The following is a 21,648-nucleotide window of genomic DNA, read 5'->3' as shown; positions in this document are numbered from 1 at the left end:
TAGTTCCAGCCTACTTACGAAATGAGGTTTTTATATATTTAGACGACTTACTCATTGTCTCCGATACCTTCGAACGACATCTTGAAGTCTTATCGGTAGTCGCTTCCAACCTGGCTCGTGCAAATCTTACAATTAATGTTGAAAAAAGTAAATTCTGTCGGAAAGAGGTGAAGTACTTAGGACACGTGATAGGTAATGGTATTATTAGCACCGATCCTGATAAGATAGCTGCAGTCAGAGATTACCCAACACCCCGTTCGGTTAAACAGGTTCGAAGATTCCTTGGAATGACCGGATGGTATCATAAGTTCATTAAGGATTATTCCGCTATTACTTCCCCGTTGACAGACACCTTGAAAACCAATCGGAAGTTTGAGTGGACAAGTGAAGCCCAGGGGGCTTTTGAGTCCATAAAGGCAAGCATGTGTGCAGCCCCGGTACTGCACTGTCCCAATTTTTCGCTCCCGTTCTCACTTCATTGCGACGCAAGCCACACAGGAGTAGGTGCAGTCTTAATGCAAGTGAATAAAGATGGCGCAGAGGTGCCGATCGCTTTCATGTCAAAGAAGCTAAATCGTTGTCAACGTCAATACACCGTTACCGAGAAGGAGTGCTATGCCGCTGTTTTGGGCGTGAAAAAATTTAGAGCTTATGTCGAAGGACAGGATTTCGTAATAGTTACAGATCATGCCTCCTTAAAATGGCTTATGGCCCAGGCAGATCTAAGCTCGCGTCTCGCCCGTTGGTCTCTTAAGCTTCAAGGATTCCAATTCAAGATACTTCATCGAAAAGGTACTCACAACGTAGTCCCCGACGCTCTTTCGCGAACCTTTACCGAAGACTTGTCAACCCTTGCTTGTGATAGTCTAATAGTTGACGTCAATTCCACCGAATTCGATTCAACCGAATACGATTCGCTTAGGAGTAAGATCCGCCTTAATAGCTCTTCCCTACCGGATCTCAAAATTCAAGGTAAACATATATACCGACGCTCCGAACATGCAGAGGATACCAAAATTTCCGATGACCAATGCTGGAAACTTTGGGTTCCACGCCCACTCGTACCGAATGCCATTAAGACTGCTCATGGAGACCCATTGCATGCCCACGGAGGTATAAACAAAACCATAGAAAGGCTCCGACGTTATTATTTCTGGCCTAACATGGTTAACGACATAAAAACTTTCATCAATAGTTGTGATATTTGTAAGGCCACGAAACACCCTAATCGATCATTTAAACCTCCTATGGGAAACACTGGAATACCCCAGCGTTTCTTTCAGAAGATATTTGTTGACTTTTTAGGACCCTATCCACGCAGTAAATCGGGAAATGTAGGTATATTTGTGGTGCTCGACCATCTCACTAAGTTTCCCTTTTTGAAACCAGTCCGCAAGTTTACCGCCGACTCGATTGTGCGATATTTGGAAGAAGATCTTTTTCATTGTTTTGGGGTTCCAGAATATGTGGTTTCTGATAATGGAGTTCAGTTTAAATCGCAAACTTTTAATTGCTTGTTAAACAAATATAATATCAGACATACATATACGGCCTTTTATTCCCCACAGGCAAACGCGTCGGAAAGAGTGAATAGATCAGTTCTTTCAGCCATAAAGGCTTACATAAACCCAAATCAGAGTAACTGGGACGAAAACCTTAGTAGCATCAACTGCGCTCTACGATCGGGAGTTCATCTGGCCATAAACACTAGCCCATATAAGCTAACGTTTGGTCAACATATGGTCACGAATGGCGAAACTTTTCAACTACTACGAGATTTAGGTATGCTAGAAGATCGAAGTGTCCAATTTAATAAGGAAGACTCCCTAGACATTTTACGCAGCAAAGCCCAGAAAACCATGATAGCCCAACGCAATCGGAATGAAAAGTTCTACAACACGCGCACAAGGGACGTTTCTTTTAAAGTAGGTCAAGAAATTTTCCGACGCAATTTCCAACAAAGCAATTTCGCAAAAGGGTTTAGCTCCAAGCTGGCTCCCAATTTCCTTAAAGCGCGAGTGCGAAGAAAGTTAGGGAAGGTATATTACGAGCTAGAAGATCTACAAGGCCGCCTGATCGGAAATTTCCATGCCAAAGATATTAAGCCATAAGCGTAGACAACAAGCGGGAATCTTCCTTGTGTTGTTCCACCCCAAGTTAGATTTTAGTGGGGGGGAAAATGTAATGCGCTTGTTGTAACTTAACAACAAACCAAATGCCTAAAAGTAAACCTCATTTAGTTAAGCTTGGAATAACCGAAAATACAAAACAAAAAAACAAAAAGCTTGGTTAAGCTTAAAGTTTCTTATCTATTGATAATCAATTATCTACCCAGAATTGAGCATTTAAGTATCGGTCTAAGCATAGAATAAGCAGCGGCCAACTTCTTTTATCTTGTGGCTGCTAAGATAAGCGCATCGCTCGCGGTTAAACTCCAGTATATATTTAACCCCGGGGAAAAAAAAAAAAAAGACACGTGGTGGGGAATTTCCACATAAGTTTCCCAAAACTAAACGCAGAGGGAAGTGAGCAGCGCTCAGTGTATTAAAAGTGAATTACATTTTTGCGGTGCCAATTCAAGGTAAATAAAACCTTTGTTTTCGGCCTCACGCGTTTTTTTTTAATTCGACTTATTTTTTTTAGGTCGAATTGGCACCCAGTAAGAACCCATTTGTGTATTGTTCTTACATTGGGAATAAGTTTACAATCCCCCAAGGAAGCCCTTCTTAGGGTAATTCCAGCGCCACGCCGCGGGATCTGATGGATTTATTATAAATTAGTGTGAGAGACACAATTTTCTTTTGGGATTAAGGTGCATGTGCAATAATTTTCCCTCATTAATTAAAACCCGCCAATGGCCAGCATATGCCCCCGAATTATTCTCATCCAATGACGTCACTCATCGCCCAAGACAGTTACGCTTGTCCCGTATTGGTTTCCGGAACTATTAATTTGATTTAGCTATTTTTATTTTGGTAGTATGTAGTTTTTTTTTTGGAGCTTGGAGTTTAATAATGTAAGAAAATAACGTTTCCAGTTCCCTTAATTTTGTATTTCTTTTTATTATTTAAATACTAAAACTGAACGGTATGGAAATATTAATTAATTTGGTGAATATATATATATATACATACATAAAAATAACCTCTATGCCCTAAAATTATAGATTCATCGCTCAACCCGACAAAAGATCTTTTGGACGTGGAAATTAAACTCGATGTACATAAGTGAAAAAAAAAAAACTCATTACCCCAAATTAAATATTGTTGGTGGTTAGGCTGATTTTTCTCAGTGTAATAAAAGCTTTACCTGAAAGATTTTTATCTCCCATACGGTAAAATCGAACCACGCGGTTCCAATTAAATACCGAACAACGGTACACTGAAAGAAAAGAAAGAAAAAATAAAAACGAAAATCTTTCTGGCACGTGCTGGCTATATATATATTTTCCTTTTTTTTATTCCCAATATTTAATAATGGCCTTCCGCAATGACAACAAAGAAAAATGAATTACATTTCTTTTCTTAAATTAATTAAGAAATATTTAATAAAAATTAATGGAATCTTGGAACATTATTTTTAATACTCTTGCCGTGTTCCAACTTAAAAAAAAAAAAAAAAACCCTTGCTAAAGTTATTCATAAACCCTTGCTATCAAATTTGAATTGGAAATGAATAAGTTACTATGGAGACATTTTACGATATACATTTAGGAAATAATATTAGAGAATACCCGCTATGGAAGACAAGATTCTCTTCATAAACATGATTCTTGTTATTAATTTTATATAGACATATATAATATTATTGCCTATTAATGCGACTTATTATTTCTTATACCAACTTATAAAGATATAAATTCTAAGATAATTTGTTTTCTCGATTATAACCTATCTAATAGATACATTTAATTATATACTTGATTTAAATTTCCTTCTTTTGCCTTAATAACCATGAATAAACGTTATAACGTTTAAAAATGAATTGCTAATCTATTATCTAGAGGAGTCATGCAGGATGAAGATGGCAGGTGAAATTAAATAGCCGGATTTTCTTTGGGATCATCAAAAAAATTATTTCGCGGACTTGGTGATCATGGAAGGGTGGGCAACGGCTGTGGCAAAACATCCGCTCAGCTTTACATCGTCTGCTGCAACTCCACCAGCGCAGTCGCAACGGCCTTAATTACTCTGAATGTCGAAAGCAATGCAAGAATCCTTTTTATTCCCTTTCCCGATATTTCCTTCAGTACGTACTAACCCCCCCCGCACGCGAATATCTTTTAAATAATCGATTGATAACTGCGAGCGAGTAGCACAAGGACCCTAGGGATCCACTCCCTTCTACCGACCAAAAAGCCGGAACCAGCGCGTGCAACCTCCTTGCAGCTACACAACCATCTGCCCGCTTACATGGTTACATGTTACAACAGCCGCTTCCCAGAGTCCACCAAAATGCGAAAAACTCAATCGCGCAAAACTCCAGAAACGCTCGTTGATGCTCATCGCGTATAAAGAGTTGGAGCAGCTCCTTTAGCTCGTTTTTAGCTCCAACAAAATTGGTCGCATTGTCAGACCAAATGTGCTGAGGCTTTCTGCGCGTGCATATAAACCGTTTTAAAGCATGTAAAAACGCAGATGTGGATAGATCCTTTACAAGCTCTAAGTGCACGGCTTCAGCAGCAAAGCAAATGAAAACACTCACGTAACAATTTACGTGAGCTTTATTGCGAACTATTGGCTTATAGTAAAATGGGCCGCAAAATTCCACACCAGTCACTCCGAAAACCTGGCAACCGCTGACTCTTTGCCTCGGGAGATCAGCCATAATGTGCTCCAGCAACCAAGGTTTGGTGCGGAAGCATCGGATACACTTGTGCAATGCCTTCGTCACCGTTTTCCTCCCCCCGATCGGCCAGTATTGGGATTGAATAATAGCCAGCAGAGCACGAGGCCCCTTGTGTAGATTAAGCTCATGGAAATCAACAATTATAGCCCGAGTAACTGGATGGCTTCTAGGCAATATAATTGGATGACGACTATCAAAATCCAATGTAGAATTTCTTAAACGACCGTCCACACGAAACAGGCCAAACTTATCTAAAAAAGAAGAAGATGTGGCAAGTATGCTGGCTGACGAAATTTCCTTTCCATTCTGAAGCGCATTTATGTCATCCCAAAAATACACACGCTGCACCAGACGCAATAGTAGGTGGGTTCCAGCCTTGATGTCGCTAGCAGAGACACCCTTGTGACGGACTCGCTGTGAGAACTTGTGCACATAAGCGAACACACGCTGCAGTGCTGGAAAAGAGTTGGCATACTTGGAACCAGCTGTCACGTCAACGTACGGGGATTTGATTAGCAGAACCCTTGCCCTTAGCTCTAGAGTGGGTTTTTCAGATAGCACCGCTGCTGGCCACTGGTCTTGAAGTCCAAGAAGAAACGCAGGACCATGGGACCACAGGTTGTCAGTAACTAACTCTTTGGGAAGAGCACCAAGCGAAAGGATGTCTGCCGGGTTCAAAGATGTAGGAACATAACGCCATTCCATCGTTCTGGTCAATGCCTGGATTGTTCAAACTCGATTGGCGACGAAAACATAAAAACGAGCGGGCTCCTCCCGAATCCAGGACAGCGCCACAGCAGAATCGCACCAGCAGAAATACCTCCCATCGTAGACCTTCAACAGAGCTACTTCCGACATAAGCCGAGCCGGCAACTCTGCTCCAGATAACTCCCGTTTCGTTACCGTAACTGTTTTTAGAGGAGCGACTCGGGTGATTCAGCAGAGTAAATGACTTTCTGACCTGGTACCCTTCGACACGAGCACCATAAGCCTCGATGCTGGCGTCACAAAATCCATGAATCTCCACTTCAGACTGTGATGATAGTGACCATCTAGAGAATTCAACACGCTGCGCCATGGCGAAGCTGGAACAAATCAATCGGAGTGAAGAGCTTAAGGTAGACTTTCATCCCAGAACAACTTCTCACGGCATAGCTTCTGAAGAAAAATCTTCGCCTTCGTAATGACAGATCCAACAACCCCTATCGGATCATAAAGCCGGGCGATTGAGGAGAGGATGATGCGCCTAGTGGTCTTCGAGGGTGACTGAAGCCCTTCAAACGAAAATAGCAAGCGATCAGTAGAAGGATCCCAAGCTAGGCCAAGAGTCTTCGTAAAGTTGCTGCCATCATCAAACCTTAGGAACGACTCTCGATCCTCTTCCAGTACGTCAGAGAGCACTTCAGAAACATTGGAGCACCACTTTCTCAACCGAAATAGGCCCTTGGCGAGGATCCCCGATGTTTGCTGCATTATGTTGGTAGCCTCCTCTATTGAGTCACCTCCGGAAATTAGATCATCAACATAAAAATCGCGACGCAGAATTTCGGTACCCTTTGGAAACATAGACATCTGTTGCATTGCTCGAATGGTTAAAAATACTTTGTCCGTATCCAGTTTAAAAACCTGCAACTCATCCTGGGTGGAATTCCGCCAAAGAATGCACTGCAGATAGCTGCCCGAGGACAACTCTGACGCGTCGGTACATTTTGCAAATATCTCCTGTAATGGCCACTCGATGGCAACGAAACCTTAGAAGAATGTGCAGCAGCTTTGGTTGGATAACTGGACCAGACATCAAAACGTCCTTCAATGAACCCAGACGTAGTGGCAGCCGAACCATCAAAAACAACCCTGAGCTTGGTTGTTGAGCTGTCCTCCTTCAAAACGCAGTGTTTCGAGGGAGAGAAATCGCCGCACGGCTCGTGAGTACGATTCACCTAGCAACTCAAAGCTGACCATAAACGGCAGCTTCACCGATTAGGCGCCTGACTCGAGCCGAGCAGAATTCTGCACGAAATGCGTCTCGCAATCCAATTCCTCTTTCGTCCACTTAACAATGGGCTCGGAGCAGTCTTCGATTTCCCAAAATGTACGGAGCAGAAACTCTAAGCGCTCATCCAGCTGGCTTGAGCTCTTCACAACGTCCTGCGGGCTTTGGCTACGAACGACTTTCTCTCCAGATGTGAACCACCGCCACACACAACCCATCCAAGTCGGGTTTTCTGCAGCACCGGTAGGCCAGCTGAGAGCAGGATTTGACCCACACACAGCAGATCATAGAATAGACTGGCTCCGATAAGCAAATCGATCCGCTGCGGTCGAAAGAACTGTGGATCAGCCAAAGTGAGGTTTGAGGGAATACTCCAGCTGGAGACATCCAAGTTTAAACTAGGCTGGAGGTCCGTGATGTTAATGGCGTTTACAGCGTTGACGAGGGCCGAATATTCAGAGCAATAGGATCGTAGGAGCACATCAACAGAGAATCCGTCTGTCGCGAAGCCAGTGTGGCCAATGCCCGACACTGCCACGTACGATTTGCGTCTACGAAGCTGCAGCTGACTAGCCAGTCGGGACGTAATCACGTGCACCTGCGATCCAGAATCCAAAAGAGCCCGGCATGGAACAAAAACCTCAGAACGACTCTGAATGCCGACCCTGGGCAACTAGTGCATTAGCTGGTAATGGGATGGATGGTAATGCGCCTATTGGCTCAGCGCACTCGGCTGCGGCTGATGTAGACGGCACAGCAGAAGGCTGGCTGCTGGAAGACTGTAACTCCAAAAAATGCAACAGACTGTGATGCCTCCTCCCACAACTGCGACAATTATCAGCGAGGCACTCACGCAGGTAATGGCCAGTTTGGAGACATTTCCGTCATAGACCTAGTCGCCTAGCCTCGCCAAGGCGGCTCTCAGGGGGCAATGACAAAAATCTTGGGCATGCAGAAACTACATGGGACACCCCACCGCATAATGTACAAGCAGAGGCAGGTAAATTAGTAATAATAAAGGGTGCTCTACTGTTATTTGCGACTCTGCGTCTTCCAACCTGAGTGCCCGGCGCGTAAGCGGCCAAGGCCACATCCATAGCCTCCAAAGTCCTGCAACGCTGATCGACTCCCAAGTAGGGATGAGATCCGAGTTCGAAGCATTTTGACCTTCCTCCCACTTAGCCTGAGTAGCTGGATCTAACCTTTGAAGAAGTACCTGGACAAAGATGCAGCCGGCGATCTGAACTGTCGTCCCCAAATTTTTTAAGGCACAATGCATTAACTTATCGGACAGCCCTCGAAGCGCTGCCACTGAGTCACCTTTCAATAGTTTGAGGCCCAGAATCTCGTTCACATGAGCCTGAAATATCAATCGACGGTTATTAAATCGATTCTCCAAGAGCTGCGACATCATAATTCTCCTCGGAGATTTCCAAGGAACGGACTGCCTCTAAAGCGGAGTCCCGACGACAAGATCGCAACTTCTGAAACTTTTCCACCTTACTTATGTAAGGATTGCAGCATACGATCGTCGAAAAGACCGAATGAAACTCAGCCCACTCTGAATATCCTCCGCTGAAAGTAGGAAGAGGAAGAGGAGGCAAGGCTTGAAAACTCCGACTGAGCGCTGGTTCCACCTGGACACTGGAAACTCCGCTGGCAAGGGTGGAATGGGCGATTTTGACATGCATCTTAGCTACAAGCTCAGACACTGTCCATCGCAAGTCGCTGCTTATCTCAGCAATGTCTAACTCTTCAAGCTCCCAGTGGGTGGCCTTAAAATCCTCGTACATGGCGACCAACTGGCCGTGACGCCTGGAGGATACCCTTTGCCTTGCATTTTAAAATCGCACTCCGAGATGGAGTGGGTTCTCCTGTGACGGCGCCGCTGGAGTTCATCGCCACTATAATTGAAACACGCTCAATTTAGGTAAAAACACGCACAAATTAATTTTGGCGCCAAAATTATAGTTCTTGTTTATTTTTTTATATTTAATTATATTTGAGCGCAGCGAACACGATTTATCCCACTGTGCGTTGTGGAATGTATATATATATGAACGCTTGTGTGAGTCGAATGCACTTGCAAGTGGAACGTATGCATGTATGTATGTATGTATGTTGGCGGACTTGATAACAATTGTATGTATTGTATTTATTTATATTAATAAACGATTTATGTATAAATACAAAATAATTGTTTCACTGATGCACTGTGTGCCGTTTATGTTCAAAAACGGCATGTTTATGTTAATTTTATTAATTAGATCACGTCGGGGTCACCAATGTTTGGTCATTGAGTCTTTTAAATGACTTTTTCCCTTTTTCCAAAATAACAAAAAAGGGAATTATTTGTTTCACAACGTTATAAAATGTTAATTTGTTCGCATATGAAATGGAGTGCCGTATGCTGAGATAGAGAGTACAAGTGGGCCCGCCTTTTAGCATAGGACGGGCGAAAGCTCGTTAACTTAATGACAAAGATCAACTAAAGCCGAACGGCCGAGAAAAGTCGGCTTGCGACTAACAACAGCGATGAGAAAATGATTATATGTTAAACTATAATTATTACATTTATATATATATGTTACATTTATATTGATTCAATTTATGCGGTGGCTTCTGCCTGACCCGACACTGTCTATAGTACCCACTCCATCTGAAAATGTTGTGACGTGGTTAATTCGGTGCCAATCTGCTTACATTTCATACAGCCATGTAAGGCATTAGTGCCAAGTGTTCCACACATAAAATCAGGCGCCGATTCATCGCTGATAAACGAGTTATTTTCGGTTGTACTTGTTTATTTCCGATAAAAATTGGGGTTTCCTTCGGCTACGAAGCCGAGCTTATATTGGTTAACATTAGCAGAATTTGAATAACCTGGGGTAATTAATAAAATAATAAATAGGGGCAACCCATCAACATTAATGTCTAACAGCAATTCTTGCTCATTTTCCAAATTTTTTTCTACCGATTACCAGATAGGTAATCCCTTTTCTGAAATTGGAACATCTATATTTTCAGATTTTATTATTTTTAGTAATTATATATTCCAATTGATACCTTATTGTGTAACATTTTTTGTACCAGTTAGCTAATTTTGCTTTTAATTCGCCTTGTTATACCTTTGACAACGAAGCAGTAATCTGCATTTAACCTTTTTTAGGCCTTTTAGCAAACAATCAATCTAGTAGGCTATAATAAGTATATATATTATACTATTGTCTTTTAATTGTTCAAAGCGTCACAACGTCACGTGTATTATGGCCAGAAAACTTGTAATGAAGTCGAACCCACCCAAAACCATGTTGCATGGCTTTACAGGCCAGGATTATTTTTTACTTGGCCTGGCGTACAGGCCAGGATCCTTTACAGGCTAGGATATATTCTGTATATTTTTAGAAGAACTGCAAAATAAGGAAAGTAAGTAATACTAATCCTCCTAACAAAATTTGCAAGAAGCTGGACGAAACGAAAAGTGTGATATTTTTCATAAAAAAATGATATTTAGATAAATATACATACGAAAATTTTTTAAATTGTATATATATAATAATCTAGAGTTACTTATATTTAAGCTAGTGTAAATAAGATATTCCGTATAATATATAATATGATAATAAGCTATTGTGAATTAGACCTTATCGATATCGATTGTAACTAAGCACTTTACTAAAAAAGCTTGGATTAACCAGATTATCTCTCTTTAATAAAAACGATCATCTACAATCTAATCTCAACATGGTAGCAGAACAAGATTAATTAAACAAAACATTCCGAAACTTTGCACACATATAAGTCGGAACGGCCGGGATCGGTAGACTATATCCTATAGCTGACAAGTAACTGATTGATCGGAAATGCCATATCTTTGTATAATAATTTAATAAGGATCGGCCGACTATGTCCTATAGCTGTCACAGAACGATCGGAATAGGCATAACCTATAATTAATTATTATTAATTTAATAGAATTATTTTCAATATGTTCAATTGCTTTCCGAGCATCAGTGACAAAAAACTCATTTGGAAGTTTTTTGTACTACGCTCCCATATCGGCTTGTGTCGCAGATTCTTTGGCATGATATTAAATAAAATGCCTTTCCTAATTCACTTTGTACTACAAATTCCAGACCGTAAATATAAAAATGAGATCTTTCACAGGCAAAAAAATTGCTGACAGCCATTTTTTTAATTTAAGCCATTTTTGCTGAGTTTTAGTAAGATTTTTAGTTAGACTCAGCCTAACAGGCTGAGTTTTATCATACTCTGCCAACACCGAGTCACTGTCTTGTTTTAAGTAAATCATTAAGTTCTATTTGATGATCCATTCAAAGGGGTGTCAAGTCTGGTAAGATTCGAAGCTTTTGCTAAGCTTCTTGCCACTTGCATAGCATCCGGAGTCCTACATCGCTGCTACAAGAATTCTGTCATCGACTCCCAAGTAGGTCAAAGTTCTTTCACGGTATTTTGAGCTTCCTCCAACTTGGCCTGGGTAACTGGGTCCAACCTTTGGAGGAGCACCTGCATAATGATGCAGCCGGCGATCTGAGCTCGGCTTTGGGGATTTGTCGTCCCCAAATTTGTCAAGGCCCGTATATGGGCATTGTATTTACTGAGCCACCTTCCAATATATTGAGCCACACAATCTCGTTCACATGAGCCTGAAATATCAACCGACGGTTATTGAATCGTTTCTAAGGAAATCGGAAATTTCCAAGGAACAGACTGTGTCTAAAGCTGAGTCCCGAAGGCAATATCTCCACCTCTGAAACTTTTTCACCTTCCTTATATGAGGTTTGCAGCCCCCGATTGTTGAGAACACCGAATGAAACTCAGCTCAATCCGAATGTTGGCACCTATTGCCAAGACCTACTACCCTATATTCACACTTAGTAATTTGATCCAATCATCAGCATGTCGCAATATACAAACCCACTAACCTATTGGCACACCTACTAATAATTTGCAATAAGCATAAATAATATCCAACCTAATAACCCAGCACTAGTGGACGGCGCCAGAAGCAAAAATCAGCATTATCAGCGGGAGGAATGACCGACTAACCGAAGCAAGCAAAAACCAAGCAAAACAACCAATGCATGAACAAGCAATATGAGTCAGCACACTCAGAGGTGGATGACACTGACATTAACATTAGTTTTAGCACGTCCATAACATTGACCTTTCTTAGATTTAATTATGTATAATTTAGCATCTTATATAAGAATTGTTCTTCTAAATAAAGATAGTTCCGAAATCAGAGTGAATCGTCTCGTTACTCAGTGTTAAAACTACGGCACTTAAAATCAACCTACTTCGCGTGATCTGTGTAAAACGGTTCACCTGTTAGGACTCCCTTAAAGCTATCTACTTCGCATGGCTCCTGTGTAAACGGACCACAAGTAGAGCTTTATTATCTAACCTACTTCGAGTGTTGCTACCGTGAACCGGACCACCAGTAGAACCCGCGTTAACCAACCTACTTCGAGTGTTGCTCCTGTGTAAAACGGACCACAAGTAGGAACCGCGTTATCCAACCTACTTCGAGTGTTGCTACCGTGAAACGGACCACAAGTAGGTCAACCGAGCAGCCCCTTGCAGAATCGAGGTACATTTAGTCAGACTTTATACGTTCTTTGACTACGACTCCGGGACCGCGCTGGGTCCACCTGAAGACTGGAAACTCCGTTGGAATGGAATGGGCAGCAATTCGACCAGTGCGCAACGACATTTCGTACTCGAAATATTCAGTTCTTCAAGCTCCCCGAGGATAGCCTTGAAGTCCTCGTACATGGCGACCAACTGACCATGACGCACATGGAGCATGGAATCCTCTACCTTAGACACGGGCTGGAGGACTCCTTGGATCCTTTTCAAATCGTGGAGGATACCCTTTGCATTGCACTTTAAAATGGCACTCCGAGTGGAGTGGGTGGAGGAGTGGCTTGAGTGGGTTCTCCTAGACGGCTTTGCTAGAGTTCATCGCCACAATAATTAAACTAAGCTCAATTAAATAAAGAAACGAAGAAATATTTCTTATAAATTTTTATTATATTTTGTATTATATTTAATTATAATTGTGCGCGACGAACACGATTTATCCCACTGTGCGCTCAGAACCGTACACTGAGTTGTTGAATGTACATATATATGAATGCTTATGCGCGGCTAATGCACTTGCAAGTGGAACGAATGCAAATTATAATCACGACGGGATTTAACTTTAAAAAAATATATATTTAAACTTTATTAGATTTCATTTAGATCCCGATCTTAATTCTAACAAGGCATTGTTTCTTAACCTATGCTAGATCCCGACTGACCAGGCTTGAGCTGATTCTTTTCCTTCTTGGTTCGAATTTTTATTACGAATTGAATTCCGAAGAGAATTTCCCGAATGGGATTGCTGTGATCAGCATGGAAAATTTGGGTATCAATACGGATGCTTAAAAAGGGGAGCCGCAGTGGCGTGATTCTAGCGGATGTTTAGTCTAATGTTGTTTTTGCCGTGGCCGGCTCAATAGGGGGAACTTGTTTATTTCATTTCTCAAGCTTGGTCTTCCCTTAGGGTGCTAGATGCGAGTGTGGGAATGTTTATATTATAAAGACTCAAAAGAGCTTGGTGGCAAGTGCCCAAATAATTGTTTATAATATTCATATAAAATATGGCTTAAACTTCTAGTTAATTCTCCCCCTCCTAAGATGAATCGTCCCGATTCATTACAATTGTGCGGTGAGGTAGGTGATTTTATTATTAAGTTCGGCAAATGTTATTTCAATATTTCTTTCAGATTCAACTTCTGCAATGGATTCTTCAGTGGTTTCGATTTTTGGAATTTCTATTTCTTGTTCAATATTGGTTTGTTTTAATTGAATTTGTTTTAGCATTTTAAATATTATTTTACGTGATTTATATATGGCACAAAGGATAAGTATTACAATTAATAATATGAGTTCAAGGGATATTTTTGTATTTCCTATTTTTACAAACGGGTTTATAATGCTTATGTTGTCTAAACTTAGTTCGGAATCATTGGAAAATATGTAATCTGTTATTATATAATTATTGTATTTATATTGTGATATGCAATCTAACATTTTCTGTTTTTCGTTTATGTATTTTATATTATTGATAATTATGCTTTCATTAAATAAAATCAAAAATGCGCCATTTAGTTTTGTTTCGTTTACAATATTTTCTCCAGCAAGGAGAAAAGCGCCTTCGTCTAAATTTTCAAATTGTTTATTTTTTTCTCGTATTTTTGAACAGTTTGCCTTTTTTCCATTCAAGAGATTTATAAGACACGAGCTCTCGTTTGAGAGTTTACAATAGTTATTGAATATTTCTTTTTTAAAGTTTGTTATTTTATAGAATTTTCCATTACAGTATGCGTTACCATACTCCTCCGAAACGGCTTGACCGATTTTGATGAAATTTTTTGTCTTATCGTCTATTATTAATTTTCCATTATTTTGGGCAATTGCCCTTGATGTGTACAAGCTAAATTTTTATTTTTATTTTAGAGACAGAGAGACAGAGAGACAGAGAGAGACAGAGAGACAGAGAGACAGAGACAGAGACAGAGACAAAGACAGAGACAGAGACAGAGACAGAGACAGAGACAGAGACAGATTTTTGGGATTGAAAATGATTAAAATGATAGCTCCGCGAAACTTAATTTTAGCTATCTTCAGTTCTTACTGTATCAGATATTGTTTATAATTGGGTATTTTATATATATTATAAGTAGGTCTTGGTTTTTTATTATTTTAAAAGTGGAGATGTCTAACAGATCTGATAGTACAACTGGTTTATTTTCGTGTCTAAATATTTCTTTAATGTCTTGTTCGTTTAGTATTTTTGTATTAAAAATGTCTATTTTTGGTAAAGTGATTGTATCGATTAAATTTTGGATATCAAGTGTAATTAATTGTAGTCGGTGTTGTCTTACTTTTGTTTCTTTGTTAACAACGATTGTGTTAAGAATTTTGGTCATAAGTTGGACTTCTTGAAATATACGTGAATTTATTGTGAATTGCTTGTTATTGTTTTCTGTCAGTTCGTTAATTTTGCTTTCGATTCTTATTAAGTCGTCATGGTCTGGTGCACCTGCTAGCCATTTCCATGCTGTGCCCAATTCGTTAATGCCCCTTTTATTTCTTGATGGTATTTGTCAGAGAACTGCACGAATCACTTTTTTTTTGTTCATACTCGAGTAATGATAGGTTACTCTGATTGATTTTAAAATTTGATTCATGTGAACAGAGCGATCCATACGCTTCGTGTCAATGATTTGGAACAATTTTGAATCACTATCGCATCAATTGGGAATGATTTGATTTGATTTTTTCAGAAGCATAGCAATACCCGAAAATGATGTAAATTTTTACATATATGATTGATTCTGATCCGCCTGCTCAGCTTAACGAGCTTGAATCAGGTGCTTTTTGAGGCTATATCGGGAGCCATATGACTTTATATATGAGGTGACGCTATATGAGGCTATGCGCGTTTGAAACTGTCGTCAGTATGTTGGGCTGATTTTTAATTCCTCCTTATTTCATTATTATTCAATTAATTTAAAACCATATTTAGATACACCTAAATCATTAATTGAAACAAAATAATCGATTTGTTTGTACCATATAACAATTTGTGCCATCACTACTTGTCACTCATTACTCGACAAGTAGTATTTAATACAATATTATTCTCGAAATAAAAATGGAAGAAACTAACCAAATAATTGAGAGAAAAATTTCGAACGGAGCTTATACCCTCTGTGGCCAAAGAAAAGGACGAAGTTCCCTATGGAACATTTTATCCGAAATTCTAAATGAAGAAGACGAAATTGTTCCTGGGTTCGTATATTGCCGTACTTGTGCAGCCGTACTTAAATATAAAAACGGCCAAACATCAAATTTGCACAGGCATAAGTGCTGCAAGGATTTAAAAAAAACGGCAACATTTGCACAAATATCTGCGGAAGATAAAGCAATGGCTACAAAAATCTGTGCCAATTGGGTGGCAGAAGACTGTCGGCCATTTTCTGCAGTAAAAGGAGGAGGATTTCTGAAGATGGTTAAATTTTTTATAAAGATAGGAGCGACTTATGGTGACAAAATTGACGTTGATGATCTGATTCCAGACCCAACGACAATATCAAGAAATGTTACGAAGGAAGCACAAGAGAAAAAAATGGAGCTGGCAGAAGAGATCGGAGAAATTGTGCGCAGTGGAGGTGCTTCAGCGACAATAGACTTATGGACGGATAACTACGTCCACCGAAATTTTTTGGGCGTAACCCTTCATTATCTTAACAACGAAAAATTTCACGATATTGTAATTGGTATGAAGTCCATGGATTTCCAAAAAACGACAAGCCAAAACGTTTATATGAAAGTTAAATCGGTTTTTCGACCAGTTTGGGGTCGACAACATTGAACCAATTAAATTCGTGACCGATCGAGGCGCTAATATTATAATGGCTCTGGAAAATAACACCAGAATAAATTGTAGCAGCCACCAACTGTCCAATGCACTGGAAAGGTCATTTTCAGAAGCTGTCGATTTATCCGAAAATTTAGAAGCATGCAGAAAACTCACAAAATTTTTCAAAAAAGCAAATCTTCAGCATTTATTAAACACAACATTGAAAAACCAATGCCAGACAAGATGGAACTCAAACTACAGAATGCTAAAATCCATATTAGAAAATTGGGGTGATATAAACCAAATTTTAGCCACTAGGAACGAGTCCAACAGACTGCTAGAAATTAATTTGACCACTGTCAAGTCCTTGGTGGAAATATGTGAAAATGTGGAAATTGTTTTTAAAAAATTACAGGAAACGAAATCTCCATCGCTGTGTTATGTGATACCATCAATTACTAAGTTGAAAAGGATTTTAAGCCCTAATGACAACGAAGCCAAAAACATAGAAGACCTAAAAAAATTTATGGTATACAATCTTGACACAATTTGGCTGGCAAATTTATCTATACACCATAAAGTTGCTTTTTTTTGTACCCACCAGCCAATAATTTGCAACTATCAGATATGGATGAAATAATTAATTGTATAGTACTATTAATTCAATCCAATTTATTGAAAACGAACCTTACTTTACGGGAAAGTCCTACTTCTAGTACAGTTTCATTTGATTCGTACAACATTATATTTAGTGAAATTGACAATAATATCGATCCAGAGCCAAGTCCATCAAGCGATGCCTATTTTTTCTCCGATTTAATTGAGAAGACTGAGCGTAAAAAAATTGAAACTCCAAACGAAGAGGTCATGCGCTATTCTAGAGAAATCATCGATATGTCGCGTAATTTTAATTTAATGGAATGGTGGGAAATTAACAAAAAAGTATTTCCAAATTTGTATACAGTTGCACTTCAAATACATTCAATACCAGCAAGCAGTGCAGCAGCAGAAAGATCATTCTCATTAGCTGGGAATATAATTACAGAAAAACGTAATAGAATTGCCCCAGGCGGTCTTGACAGCATCATTTTTTTAAATTCCATAAAAAGAAATAATTTATAATGTAATGTTATTAAAACGCACACATATATTATAAAAATTTTTTTTGTGTTTTTCTTTCATTTTTTATCTACTTCAAACATTGGGTTGGGAATTTCCACACATGTTATATTTGTTCAAAATATCTTATGTACAAAATTTCATAAGAATCGGCCGACTATATCCTATAACTGTCATATAACGATCGGAATGGGCATAACTTTGGTGTTTTTTATGTTAGAGAGATGTTACTTGGTACAGATTCTATTTTGAACATAATAATCTGATTTGCCGAATTTCATAAGGATCAGCCGACAATATCCTATAGCTGCCATATAACTGAATGATCGGAAATGGCAAAACCTTGCTAGTTTTAAAGATGCTTGGGGCTGTTTCCAACATTTTTATTAGAAAATTGATTTGATGATGAAATTCTCATAAAGATCGGAAAAATATATATGATCCGATATATATATCAGAATATAAGCTGCACGGATAAGGATATAAGCTTAGCTTTCCTTTCTTGTTATTAATTGAAAATGTACAGTTCATCATTATTTCAAGTCCCAGGTTTCAAATTGAAAGTTTCAATCATACATTTTTACTCGAGTATACCTCAATGATTTAAATCATATGCCTAGATCGTAGCCTACTTTATCAAAAATTTTGAATCAGTCAGTGAATCATACTGTACGATTGGTTTGAAGCGATTTGATTCAAACGGAGCCAACTATATGTAACAACTCACATCAACTGATTTGAAGTTGGTTTTTACATGAATTGATTTGAAATGTTATAACTGATGATGTGATTTGATTTGATTCTATTTTGTCAAAAGGCGATTAAATCATACTCAATCATACTCGTTGCAGTTCTCTGGTATTTGTTATGCTATTAGTAGTTTTTAATAGCAGCCGAATAACTATACACGTTTCAAATTATAGTTTCCATATATTTATTTTGGGCTCAATTTAACCCTAATATATGCGGCTCCAATAAACTCCAAATCACAACCAACCCAAAACCAAGAGCTTGCGCAGAAGCTCAACCAAAGCTCCCCAAAGCGCATACGCTACAAATACCAATAAAGCGCATGCGAAACTGGGGACAAAACAGAGACGAAACATGCTGATAACAACAGCTGCAGCTTAGCATATTATAATTATTTTAGATGCATTCTTTGGTGGCTGCTTGGCCCAACAGTATTAATTGGGACATAAGAATTTTAATAATGTTTAGATTTTTGGGAAATGTCCCAGTCTGAGTCTGAGTTGCTGTTGTTAGAATTTTTATCTTCTATTCTAATTATTTCTTTGTAAAAACTTAGGTTTGTGATACATCGTTTTCATTCTTCAGTAGTAGGTATTCGTTGTTAGTGTAGTCGATTATTTCGGAGTGGCAAGTGATTATCAAAATGGTGATGATAAATGGTATTTCCATTTTCTGTAAAATATGGCTTATTTAATGTTGTCTTTATGAATAACTCGTTTTCTATTATTAATGATTACTTTATTGGGTAAATTTTCCTGAACGACTTGTTTTTTAAATCTTGGACCTAATTTGTTTCTTTCTCCGTGTATTTTCTCGTATACTACTTCTCCTACATGATAATTTTTATCTAATTTATTTTTATTATGATAATCTAACATTTTAGTTTGTGCTGTTTGTAGTTTTAATGGTAAGTCACTGTGGTCTATTTTGTTAAATAAAATGTCATATGGTTTTTGATTTGTTACTGAATGAATTGTCATATTGTAGCTTTTTGCTGCTCTTATAATAACTTCGGGATATTCTAGGAGATGGTACTCATCTTTAATACAACGAGCTATCTCAGTTAGGGTTGAATGGGCTCTTTTAACTTGCCTATTCGAAAGGCTATGTTAGGTGTTCTTTGAGTTCATTAAATGCTTGTATTGCAGTCTCGTCAAGAGTAATTGAAACATTTTTTGACATCCTCTTGGATATTTTTCCATTGGAACCTTCTAATAATCTAGTCAGGGGTTTGGCAATGGATGCATAGTTTTTTACAAATTTTCAATAATATCCAGTGAGACCCAGAAAGCTACGCAGCTCTCTGATATTTTTGGGAATTGGGTAATTCGATATGGTGTCTATTTTTTGAGGGTCGGTTTTAATAATGTTTTGCGCTACTACATATCCTAAAAATGAAGTTTCTAATTTAAAAAATTGAGATTTTTCTAATGATATTTTCATATTGGCTTTATGTAAAATATTAATGATTGAATTTAGGTCTTTGAAATGTTGTTCGAGGGAGTGAGAGAAAATAATTATGTCATCCATGTAGACATGGCAGAATTTACCAACATGTTCTCGAAGTATATCATCCATTGCCCTCTGGAAGATTCGAGGTGCGTTTGTTAACCCGAATGGCATTCTAATGAATTCGTACTTTCCGTTGATAATTGAAAATGAAGTTTTTTCTACGTCTGATTCTTTCATCAAAATTTGGTGGAAACCTGATTCTAAGTCTATAGTACTAAAGTATTTAGCTTTTCCTAGATTTGATAAAATGACTGTCGGATCTTGCATGGGGTATCTATCTGGAATCGTGCTAAGGTTTAGTTTCCTGAAATCGATTCATAGTCTATGTTTAGGGGTGCCATCTTCATTAGTACCTTTTTTTGATACTACAATTACGGGTGAGTTATAAGGACTTTTGCTGGGTCTAATGATTTCATCATTAATCATTCGTTGTATTTCTTGATTAACAAATTCGTTTACTGCTTGTGAGTATGGGTATTGCCTATCGGTTTATCGTTTATTGTGTCTATTTCACAGCGAACGTCCGTCCGGAATGGTAAATTTGTATTTATTTCTGAATGTATTTTTTTTATTGTGCTTATTATTAGTTCAATGTAGTTTTCTGTATCGGTTTCGTCTGTATTGTTTTTTAAATTGTTTATGCCAAAAATATTTTCGGCCGTGTTATCCATATTCTTATATGCTGCAGTGTTTATATCGTTTGAATCGGATTTTACATCGGCATCGTGTTCAGTGTCTGAGTACCCTGAACCACTTGAGGGGTAGTTGTCGGAAATCTGACTTTTGGTGCATTTGGAACCTGAGTATTCCAAATTTTTTGTGTCGGAATGAACATCGACGGCGTGTTTGGGTTTTATATAACCCAAACTGTTAGATTTGAAATTGTCAGAAGTATCGCTGACGGTGCTCTTAGAACTTAAGTGTTTCGAATTGTGTGTGTCGGATTGAACATCGACGGCGTGTTCGGGTTTTATGTACCCCAAACTGTTGCATTTATAATTTTCGGAAATATCGCTGACAGAGTTTTTGGACCCTGAGTGCTCTAAAGTGTATATGTCGGAATGAGCGTCGACGGCGTGTTTGGGGCTTATATATCCCAAACTTTTTATGCTAAGTGAATTCTTGCTTGACAAATTTTCGTAGTTAAAATATTTGTCTAATATATATTTTTTTAGTGGAAGTATGGTTGTTGCTTTGTTTAGTTCTAATAAATTTATTTTTTCATCATAGTGCAATTTTTCGATTTTTCCCTTACATTTTAGAGTGTCATTGTTCGTGTCAATGACTGCTCCTATCTTTTTTAGTAAATTGTATCCTATTAATAAGTCTGCCTTTAGGCCCTCTATTTCGTAAAAAATTTGTTTTGTTTGAAAAATTATGTAGTGGAAAGTTATGTAGTGGCATTTTTTTATTGTTGAGTATCCATTAACCGTGGATACTCTTTTGTAAATGGGCAATTCTATCCCGTTTTGGTAGGTACCTTTTTTTATGTTACAGGCTGTGGCTCCTGTATCTATCAGAACATTAAGCTTTTTATTAATTTTTTTGTCAAATCGTAATATGTGTGGCAGACCTATTCTTCTCCTAAAAAATGTTCCTCTTTGATATTATTTATGCGCATTTGTTTGTTTCTAGGTTGAGCAGATGACTCAATTTGTGCGCGTTTAACTGCCTGTTCTGGTTGTTGGAACAAATTATATTGGAGGAATTATTATTTTTAATAATATTTTTTATTTTTTAATTTATGGAATTATTATTTTTATTTGTAGTTTGGTATTGTTCGCCATTTGGGAATACTTGGTTACTATTTTTATTTTGGATTTGGATGCTGGAGTCCACTTCCATAGGTTCGCTTCTGTTTTGGTATGTATTATTCCTTTGAGTCCAAGTATTATAACTTGGATAAGGATTATACCGAGTGTTATTGTGTTGATAGCTATTATGGTTTTGGTAGCTATTACTATTTTGGGGGTTATTTTTATTTTGG

At 38.4% G+C, this 21,648-nt stretch overlaps 1 long non-coding RNA gene across 1 annotated transcript; it reads left to right on the top strand.

Annotated features, from left to right (window-relative positions):
* The first annotated feature begins 2,735 nt into the window (after nucleotides 1-2,735).
* Nucleotides 2,736-3,873, top strand: LOC123258192. Its single transcript, XR_006507992.1, has 2 exons — nucleotides 2,736-2,781; nucleotides 3,167-3,873. It is a non-coding gene; the product is annotated as an uncharacterized LOC123258192 (long non-coding RNA).
* Nucleotides 3,874-21,648: the final 17,775 nt, after the last annotated feature.

The sequence above is a fragment of the Drosophila ananassae genome (genome assembly GCF_017639315.1).
Source record: "Drosophila ananassae strain 14024-0371.13 chromosome Y unlocalized genomic scaffold, ASM1763931v2 tig00000099, whole genome shotgun sequence".
Lineage (NCBI taxonomy): Eukaryota > Metazoa > Arthropoda > Insecta > Diptera > Drosophilidae > Drosophila > Drosophila ananassae.
The sequence above is the reverse complement of the archived record's forward strand: the minus strand, read 5'-3'. Positions and strand labels throughout refer to the sequence as shown.